The sequence below is a fragment of the Euprymna scolopes genome, chromosome 7 (genome assembly GCF_053919585.1).
Source record: "Euprymna scolopes isolate OS-2025 chromosome 7, ASM5391958v1, whole genome shotgun sequence".
Lineage (NCBI taxonomy): Eukaryota > Metazoa > Mollusca > Cephalopoda > Sepiida > Sepiolidae > Euprymna > Euprymna scolopes.
Genome location: NC_136488.1, coordinates 72,332,850 through 72,343,769, shown reverse-complemented (window position 1 = coordinate 72,343,769; position 10,920 = coordinate 72,332,850).

Genomic DNA, 10,920 nt, shown 5'->3' with positions numbered 1-10,920 from the left:
GCAACCAATGATTTTTTTTAGTTGTATCCTTATGTAGGTAAATAACCAATACTATATTATTATGCAAAAAATAAAAACAATGGTATTGTCTTCTTTTCATAATGTTATGAGGTCAGAGTTAATATAATACATGCAAAAAAACATATAAAAAGAAAAACGGTTTTAATGCACATGTTTTTTCTTCGTTTTCTTATTTCTTGCTCTTCGATTTTCTCTTTATCATGTCCAATCATCACAAAGTATTATTTTTTTTTATTTTCTAGGTTTAATCTGATGGCAGACCAAATTCACCGAAGAAGCTTTTTTAAAAAATATCTTGAATTTATTATCAAGGAAAAAAAAAAAGAAGATTTTTTTAAATGGTCAGAAACAAATGAATAAATAAATAAATATGCTTTTTAAAAACAAATTTGGGACATTTATTGAATTATCATACCTTGAGCTTTTTCTTTCTATATGCAATGTGTCGTAGCAACATTCCACATTTGACAAAAACGAAAATGAAATAAATGATAAAAACGAGAACCAAATAGATAATAAAAAAACAACTTATATAAGCTGAGATCCGATTGTTTATTTATCAATAGTCACATCATAGTTATAGTAGAAACCCCGGATACGGTTGCCCTAGAATAGGTTTTTCAGATTACAATGTGGAATACGATGTTTTTCTGGTCACTGGTTACGGTATTTGCTCCGCCTCATGGTGTTATTTACATTGTTATTTTATTATATACATGTGTACTATATACTGTGTTGTATTTTGTTAATAATTTTTATGCCGTCTCCCGGGGTTATGCTGTATTTCCTCCATTATTTTTCAATTTAACTGCTGTGAAGAAGACAGTCTCAAGAAGGCTACAAAATACGTCACACATGACTATATTCTTATCTATCGCACCAAGTAGTATAATAGCTATCGTGTTCATATAGAAGCACACTCCTCAGCAGGAGTGTCAGATTTTGCTGCAATACTCTGTATATAAATACTCATCCCAGACTGAGTAAAATTAATTTCCCAAACAGAACTTTTTTTTGCATCACTTTTATGTCACCTTTACGAGTTTGAAACCAAGATATAAAAATACTAAACCCTATATCTAGAATCCTTATTCAAATTTGGATCAAAATCGATTACATGCTTTTAGATTCAAAAATATAAAGAGTCTAAATTGAAATTCAAGAAATTTGGCTTATTTTTTTTAATGGAAAGTCTGAGCCATAAAACAGCAATTCTTTTTCCTTTGTCAGTAACATTGCTCATGGAACGTGAGAACTAAAGGGCAAAAAAAGGGAAGCAAGAGCTATAAGGTGGCTGAAAATAAACTCATGGCTCACTTTCTACTCTCCTTAGCAACTAATGGATCGTATTCAAGGCAAATCTGAAATATTTGTCTTTTCAAATAGGAGCTTGTGTTTTAATTATGACCCTTAAAATGTTTTAAAATACTGCAAAGAAACTGAAATCTGCGGAATATTTATTAATTGATGTCTGATACCTATTAAAATTTAACATCAATTGGAGGTATCTAAATTTTCACAAAGTGATTCCGCCTTCATTATACACATTGAGCATTAAAACTAAATTAAATTATACACATTGAGCATTAAAACTAAATTAAATTATACACATTGAGCATTAAAACTAAATTAAATTATACACATTGAGCATTAAAACTAAATTAAACTAAATACAGCTCAAACTGCACACCCTTACGTCTATCAGATGTGTTTATAATGATTAGTTAGTTAGTTTAAGATTAAATCCTGTATATTACAATATATATAAACATACTTTATAATGATTGAGATATACGGGTATCTGACCTCCTCTCTCTGATATATATATATATATATATATATATATATATATATATATATATATATATATATATATATATATAAAGCAGAACGTTTGTGTGTGTCTGGTCACGAATAGGCTCCTATATAGTTGACTATTATAGAAAACTGATCACATATAATGATAGAAGATGTATCGAGACACAGGAATGGGTATGTTTGATCTGGCATAATGATGATTCATTAAAATTGTGGGGTCTGCGTACGCGCCTGCTCCACAAAGTATGGAAATAAAAAATTTAAAAATTAAAAAAAAAAAACGTTTACAAGTGTTTTTGATATAGATGTACATAAGAATACTTTGATAAGTATGTTTTAACTTTAATAAGGATGGTATAATAAAATTGTGGGGTCTGCGTTCGCGCCTGGCCTCCATAGAATGGAAATAGGCACAAACTTTAATAAAGACTTTTTATATCTTTTATATCTATCTGCGTAAGTATACTTTGATAATTATGTTTCAGTTTGAAGCAATATAGTATAGTAAAATTATGGAGTGTTCGTTCGCACCTGACCTCCATAGAGTGGAAATATGTCACAAAGTTTAACAAGGTTTTTTAATATAGATCCACAGAATATTGTGATAAGTGTTTCAGTGTGAACAGGTATGGTATAATAAATTATGGGGTTTATCTATTTTATTTTTACTTTCATCATATTTTGCTTTGGTTTTGATACTCCCAAATTCGAAGCTATCTCTTTATAACCCTTTCTTTTCATAACCTATCATATTTTCATAAATCAGAGTCCATTTTCTGTAGGCTGTTTTTGAACCCAGTCAACGACGGGTACTTTTGCTAGAATATGTATATATATATATATATATATATATATATATATATATATATATATATATATATATACAGTATAACTCCTATTATTTGAACATCCGCTTCGTTCAAATTAGAGGATGCTGTTCAAGTTTCGTGATAATAAAATGTGCTGCAGTTAACTTTAATTTTCTAAGAATTAAGAGATAGTAAATGAAATTCATTCCTATATGATACTTTAAGTATATATTAAGTTGAGTTTACGAGACATTGCAAGTAAGAATTGTTAAATATTATTACCAGGAACAAAAACATTGAAAATAAATTAAATCTACTCTTACTTGTTAGGTATTTATTACCTAAGTTATCATCCACAGAAATCATACATTTATGTAAAATACAGTTTTTTTAGTTATTCATTGAATGAGTCTCATTGCAGTTTCTATTTTCATCGATTGATCTCTCGGGCGCTGCCATTGTATTCCGTAAGCGATCACGAAAGTCTACAATTGATTGGTTCTGTAGTTTCTTATGATTATATTTCTCCGGAGTGGCATTGCTTGCAAAACATAGTTGTCACTAAAGTAAAGACTTTTTTCTAGACATTTTATAACTGTCTCGATAGACTTTTCTGCATCACCCCATGATATTGCTTCATTAGCGTGTTCTTGGTTATTTACATTAGGGGCAAGAGAATGAGAGCTGTCGCTATTTTCATTGCCATTACTGCCTTCAGGATATTGATCAGTTGTTTCCTCATCTTGCTGCACCCACATTTCAACATCGTTTGCATTAAGTGATTTAAGAACAGCGTGGTTGGTCGGTAACGATTTGGTTTCAAGAATTTTTTCTAGACCAGATGTATTCTCTGATTTTTTCAGTTCAGAAGCCTTTAGTGCTGGGCATAATTTAGCCCATGCTTTTGTTAATGTGCTTGCTAGAACTTGATCCCATGCACTTGTGAGGGAAAATATGGCATCTTTGATAGTAAAATGACGCTGAAAACCGCTTATAGTCACGGTACTATTTATCATATTCATCATGAAATCATTTCTGTAGAAACATTTTAAGTTACAAATAATCCCTTGATCCATAGGTTGGATTAGAGAAGTCTCATTAGGTGGTAAGTAGCATACAAAAATATTCCCGCAAGATGACACTAGTTCTGACTCAGAAGGATGCGCTCTACAATTGTCCAACAGAAGCAAGCACTTTGAATCAGGTTTACTTAATTCAAGAAAACGCCTCTGGACAACTGGCACAAATTCTTGCAAAAACCATTTTTTAAACAACTGTTGATTCATCCATCCATTTCGTGAAGAATAATAGGATACTTGCAAGACGAAACTCCTTTCAATGCTCTGGGTCACTTTGATTTGCCGATGACAAGAAGCTTACGTTTATGAGTTCCAGGAGCATTAGCGCATACCATCATTGTTAGTCTTTCTTTATTTAATTTGAATCCTTTTATTTTCTGAACCTCGGACCCGGCTAATGTTTTTGCAGGTAAGTACTTCCAATTTACGCCACTCATCAGCGTTGTAAGCATCCTCTGGTGTTAAACCATAATCGGCAATTATCGTCTTGAATTTGTCACAATAATTTGATGCTGCGTGTGTATCAGCAGACCTTTGTTCGCCTGACATTGTTAATTGTCTTATACCATGTCTACTCTTAAAGCTCCTAAATCAGCCTTCACGGAATTTCATATCTTCTGCGATATTCAACTCTTCCTTAAGAGATTTTGCTTTAGCAATTAATATGGGCCCAGGTATTGCTACACCTTCATTCCGTTTTGCTACAAACCACCCATGCAATATTCGATCGAATCCAACTTGCTTTGGTCTGCGAAGAGTCCTTCTTTTGACATGTCTTTTATTTGAAGAGAAAGGAGCAGCCTTAAATATGTCCTCCTTTTTCTTTTTGATGTAAAACAGTGTATTCTTCCAATCTTATAATCCCTCAATATAACGCTATTTTCAACTCCAGCATCTAATTTTTCTATAATTTGATTTTTTTCGAGTAAAGTCAGTGTCACTTGTTTTCTTTTAGAGTTGCAAGCCATTGTGATGGGTTGTTTTACACTATTTTAAATATAGCAATCTGAAAAAAAAATGACAGTTATGTAAATTAATTATCAATAGCTAATCTACATTAATTACATAGTATCAATATTAACATTTCTGTGCAATATCTGACTAAACCATGTAAACAGTTTTACTGCAACTCCGCATGAAATATGCTAATACAATTTCATTGACGAGACAGTTAAAGTTTAGAGAAAGTCCAGGTTTAGAAGAAGTCGAAATGAGAGGAAGTCCAAGTTAAGAGGAAGTTCAAATTAAAGGAGTTTTACTATATATATATATATATATATATATATATATATATATATATATATACACACCAAAAATTGTTATATTATATTACCCGCAATTGTTATGTTTTTATATACTTGTTTTTTCTTATTTGATATTTTCATTTTTCAAATAACTGAAATAATCTTTTAAATAATTTTTGAAATGAAAAGTGAAAATATCAAATAACAAAGCAAGTATATAAAAAAAACACAATTGATAGTGACCTCACTCATATATATATATATATATATATATATATATATATATATATATATATTAATCAATTTTCACCCCAAATAAGGCACAGTGCACTTTTAAGTAGGGGGTTACTATTGGGGACATAAGTTGCAGGGGCATTATGAAGGGATATGAGTAGCATGATGTTTGTTCACGTTACACTTGAACTTCTGCATAGCAGTACAGTTGGGAAAGCAGAATCCCAGAAGAGAGTCTAGTAGTTCTGGAGAAGAAACTATTTGAGTAAAAGGCTTTCTTACACCTAGGGATCTTTACTGTGAAGGAGTGGGACTTAGCTGCTTGTCGTGTTTGTTGGATGTAGTCACGTCGAGGGGGTATAAGTGCTTGTAGTTCGTAAAGCATTCACCATTAAAGTACTTGTAGTACAGGCAGAAGGATGCAACATTTCGTCGATAGGACAGAGGCTGAAGCTTAGATCACAGTTCAGGACCTATCAGGTTGGCGACTCTCTTTTGAACCCTGTCCAGGAGTGAGATACAACCAGCAGATGCACCAGCCCAAATGCAACAACAGTACCTCATACATGGGCGAATGGTCGCCTTATAGAGGCACAGGATATTTTCAGGTGTAAGTAGTTTTCTAGCACGCTAGAGAGAGACCTCCTTCTTTGCAGCAGCCTTGGCAATGCTCTCAATGTATCTATTCCAGTTCATGTTCCCTGTAAACGTTAAGCCGAAGAGTTTAAAGGAAGTACTTTTAGGTTAGGCCATTGCTATTGATGAAAGAGAAGGTTTATTGTAATTATTTAAGGAAACAAGTTTAGTCTTGGCAGCATTGAATGTGACCATCTATTTTTGTCCCTATTCTACTACAGATTGGAGGTCATCCTCTAGTGTTTCTGCCATTTCCTTAGATATGTGTTCATTTGTTTTCCCTTCGTGCCTGTTATAGAGTGGTGTCATCAGCCATCTCCGAAACAATTTTATCAGGGAGGTCAATTATGAATATCAGGAATAATGAGGGTCCGAGGATAGACCCCTGAGGTACTCCCGCATTTATATCATATTGTTTAGATATATGACCGTCGAGGACAACCTGGATTTTTCTCTCGCTTAAGAAGGATTTAATTACATTATGTATTCTTCCAGCATTACAATATGATCTAATTTTCTTTAGAAGACCATCATGCCATACCCTGTCAAAAGCCTTAGATATATCGAGGACTACCGCTCTACTCTCCCCTGTGAATGGTATATACGTTTAGAGATTACAGTTAAGATATCTGCTGTGGAACGGGCTTGCCTAAATCCATATTGTTTGTCAGTCAGAAGTTTAGCAGCTGTAAGGTGTTGGATTAGGGCTTGATTAATCAAGGACGCAAATATTTTGGCAAAAAGCGGGAGAAGGCTAATGGGGCTATAATTTAATGGGTCAGTTCTTTCACCAGAATTATTGAAGACTGGTACCACAGAAGCGGTTTTCCAGCAGTCGGGAAAGCAAGATTCGTTAAGGCATTTATTAAGTTTGGAGAGAACTGGAGCAACCTCAGTGGAGCATTTTTTTTAAAGCACAGCCAGGATGAGATCGGGTCCACTTGCTTTTGAGGTGTCTAGGGTTTTTTTATGATGCCATGTACAGGGTGATTTTCAAATCGTCTAATGTGGCGTCTGTCCGCAAAGGAAAGACGAGGAGGGAGTGGTTTGCCGGGTCCAGTGTGGAGTTTGAGGCAAACCGACTGGCAAGCAGGTTAGCCTGTCGGTTGTCATGCAAGCAACCTCATGATTGTTTGATAGTGGAGGAATCGTTGACTGTCTATTATTTGTTGTAGATTTCCCAAAAATCACGAGTTTCTAATTTCTGTGCTTCGATGCGTTTATATATATATATATATATATATATATATATATATATATATATATATATATATATATATATATATATAAACAAAGATATGTTAAAAAACACTTTAGCAAGAGTTAAATTTTCAAAAAGGAAACACAAAAGAAGTGGATTGTGCTTAATCCGTGGAGTATCGAAACAAATACTTTCCTTCTCATCAGAGATGAGGAATTAGCATAATGCAGAATCAGATTTTGTTTAGAACGTATTTAAACTGCAAGTGAGCTATAGAGCGTACTTGTTAAAAGTTAAAAAAAAAAAAAAAAAAAAACAGCGTTGCATGTAGAGACAGTTGCAAAGGAACAAAAAAAGGAAAGAACTTCACCTCAGCTTTTTCAGTTGAAATAAAATATGTTTAGTTATGGTACTTTCTTAAATAACGCATTGCATCTTGTTTTGAAAGTCTCTTAGTTCGCCATGTAGTTGACAAACACGTGTTTTTCTTCTCCCGCATCGACATGTTTGTTTGTCCCATCGCCACACGAGTTTCAAATATCTTACACCGACCTGTCTTCACCTCGTTGTCTCGCACCTCCCTTTCCCCCGTTGCTATGTCTGCAGCTCGCCCAACGGCCCACGGCCGTCTAACCATTGTTTTTTTTATATACAAAGTTCGGATTGTATCTTGTTTTAAAAGTTCCTCTCGCACTGACTTATGCTTGCAAATCCTCTGGTTGCTCACGTGGTTCCTCGATGTCACCACACACGTGCTTTTCTGTCGCTTGCCGCCCACATGTGTTATTTTTTTTTTATGTCTGTTTTTCTTTTCTTTTTCTTCATCCAGCTTTTTTCTTTGCTTTATATTTTACTAGCAGACTGCTCGGCGTTGCCCGGTCGTAGAATACGCATAAATATTATATTTTAATTTATACAGAAATTATGACAGGGGCATGCGAGCTTTTTGTTTTAGTTTTTTCTTTGTTCACTTTTTGTAAGTAAATAAAATATTTATATGTACTCGAGCTGAGATCGAAACCAAAACCTAAAGACAGTAAGTCAAGTACGATAACCATCAGACCAGGTTGAAACGATCTTTAAAAAGTGTTTTTAAACCCGCTAAACATAAGGAAGCAGTCATGTTTCACGACTGCGCATGCGCAGTCGAAAACAGTTGACAAACAGATAAAAAGTTGATGGCCCACAAGTACTAATTGAGTAGCCCTTTTTTCCTGATGAAAACCAATTAATAAGTTTTCCACGTGTTTGAATAAACTATGTACCAAATTTCAAGTCTGTAGATAAAAAATTCGTTGAGTATATAGGTTGAGAAGTGTCCTCACACACACATTCTCACTTTTATAGATATATCGATATAGATGTATAAAAACAATCTTCGAAATAGTTTCTTTATCTCATTCTCTCTCCTATTATGTATTTGTATGCTTGTCTTTCTCTGTATTTCTACTTTTCTCTTTCTACTAATTCTCTGTCTATCTTTCATTTCTTTTTAAGTATCTCTCTTTCTTTCTCTTCTTTCATCCATTCTTTCCTTTCTAACGCCCTCTATCCGCATTCTTTTTATCTTCCTACTCTTTTTCTACTCGTTGTCCTCCTATTCCTATCTTTTTCTTTTATCAGCTCTTCTCTCTCTCTTTCTCTCTCTCTCTCTTTCTCTCTCCAATTATCTGTCTATCTTTCCTATATTCGAAACGAAAAATAGGAAAACGCGTTCGACTGTGATGATAAAAAAACAAACAAAAAACAAACAAAAAAATCAACAACAACAAAAATAAAAAAAAACGGCTTAGGATGTTATAAAAAGATAGTTGTCTATTTTTAATTAATTGCTAAAACAAGAATGGAAAATCCAGCTGTGATCATTCCGTTTCTTGAAAACCATATCCCCCCCTCCTCCTCTTTATAAAAAAAAAATGTATGAAGAAAAACACAGACCGGGGGTGGAAAGTGTGTTTCGACATTACCCCCATATCTCTATTATTAATAAGGCCAGACAGACACTCTCTGGATATGGAAGTGGTTTTCTACTTTTTTAGAATTTGCCAATTTGTTGTTGTTGTTGTTGTTGTTATTATTATTATTATTAGTAGTAGTAGTAGTATTAGTAGTATTAGTATTAGTAGTAGTAGTAGTAGTAGTAGTAGTAGTAGTAGAGAGAAGAAAATTATTTCATTAGTACACTTTTTTATATTTTCGCATTTTATCTATTTTTTCCTACATCCTACATGGAGGCTACGCACGGGACCCAACCCCACCAAGCACTCCTTTTCTCACCCCTACCCCCCTCTCTCTCTCTCTCTCTCTCTCTCTCTCTCTCTCTCTCTCTCTCTCTCAAATAATTAGCTTCACTTTTTCACTTTTGGTCATCCGTTTGTTATTGGATCTGTGCTGTTATAGAAAGAAAAATAATCATTTTCCGTTGAAAAAGAATGAACAGAAGTGTAGAGCATGTCTTTTCTTCCCATCGTCTCTACTCATGCTCATCGGATTATTACCGCACACCATTGCGTGTCGATGTGCGCGCGTTTTTTTTTTTTGTGTGTGTGTGTGTGTGTGTAACTGAACTGCGTACCCGTTGTACATTAGGCGTTCATCCTTAATTCTCCAGATGATCTGCTACAGGTTAGGGTGAATTTCACGAGAAAACCATCTGTAGAACAAACTGCACGGCTATTATTATTATAAACAACAAGTTCCGTCCGCTGCACACACTTAAACAAATAAAGACGAAACAGAGAAAAGAACGATCAAGTTAGAAAAAGGAAAAACAAAACAAAAAACAACAAAAAAAGATAAGATGAAATTATTCTGGCACAGACAATTATAATTCAGCCGGTCTTCTTTGCGGTAGAGACGGAATGAAAGAGAGTCAAGAGAGGCACAGAAAGGGAACTTGTTTTTATGTTTTTCTTTAATGCTTTTATAGTACCTTATTCCGTCCGGCTCTGTGTGTTCAAGCAACTTAGCAAGTGTTAGAAAAACATTTGGAAAGCATACATTTCGAAAAGAGAAAGGGAGAAAAATAGTGGAACAGCAAATACATTAATTTCTTTAGTAGACTAGGGCGCAAAACATACGCACATCCAAAGGTGACAGTGCAAGGATGGGGGGGGGGGGAGAAGCTTTACGGAATTTGGGATTAGAAACATTTAAAACATTGCAAGATGGACGATTGAAATAAACCCGGTGGTGCTGGTGCTGACCGAGATAACGATGTCAGATGTCCATTTAATGGTAATGGGGGTAGCAAGATGATCCGATGGTTGATGATTTTGTTTTAGTTTTGGTACATTTTGTTTTTTATATTTAATTTTTAATTCAGAAACTTTAGAGAACCAGGGTAGTGACATTTTTTTTTTAATATTCAAGGAATGTTGAGAGCATTCGAAGATGTAAGCTGCATTGCAAATGACCATACTAAAAATATTAGTGCAAGTCCACAATTCGACCTTAATAATAATAATAATAATAATAATAATAATAATAATAATAATAATAATAATAAAAATACAGAAATACAATGATGTACGTACTCATCACGGAATACAAATATCATATTCCAAAAATCACATAAATACATCAAGTAGTTTTGTCCTTTTTAACTAAGAAAATCATATTTTATGAAGAAGTGAGAACGGTGTGACTTAATCCGCCATATTTAATAAATAAGGTGAAACAACTCAATTCAAACTACCCATATTTTAAAATTAGCATGCTGTGATATACTGTTAATCGCTAAAAATCGTTAAAAAAATGAGTCTCTCTCTCTCTTTATATATATATATATATATATATATATATATATATATATATATATATATATATATATAAACCTACTTGGTCAGTTTAGGTGATTTTGGAATTTGACATTTTCA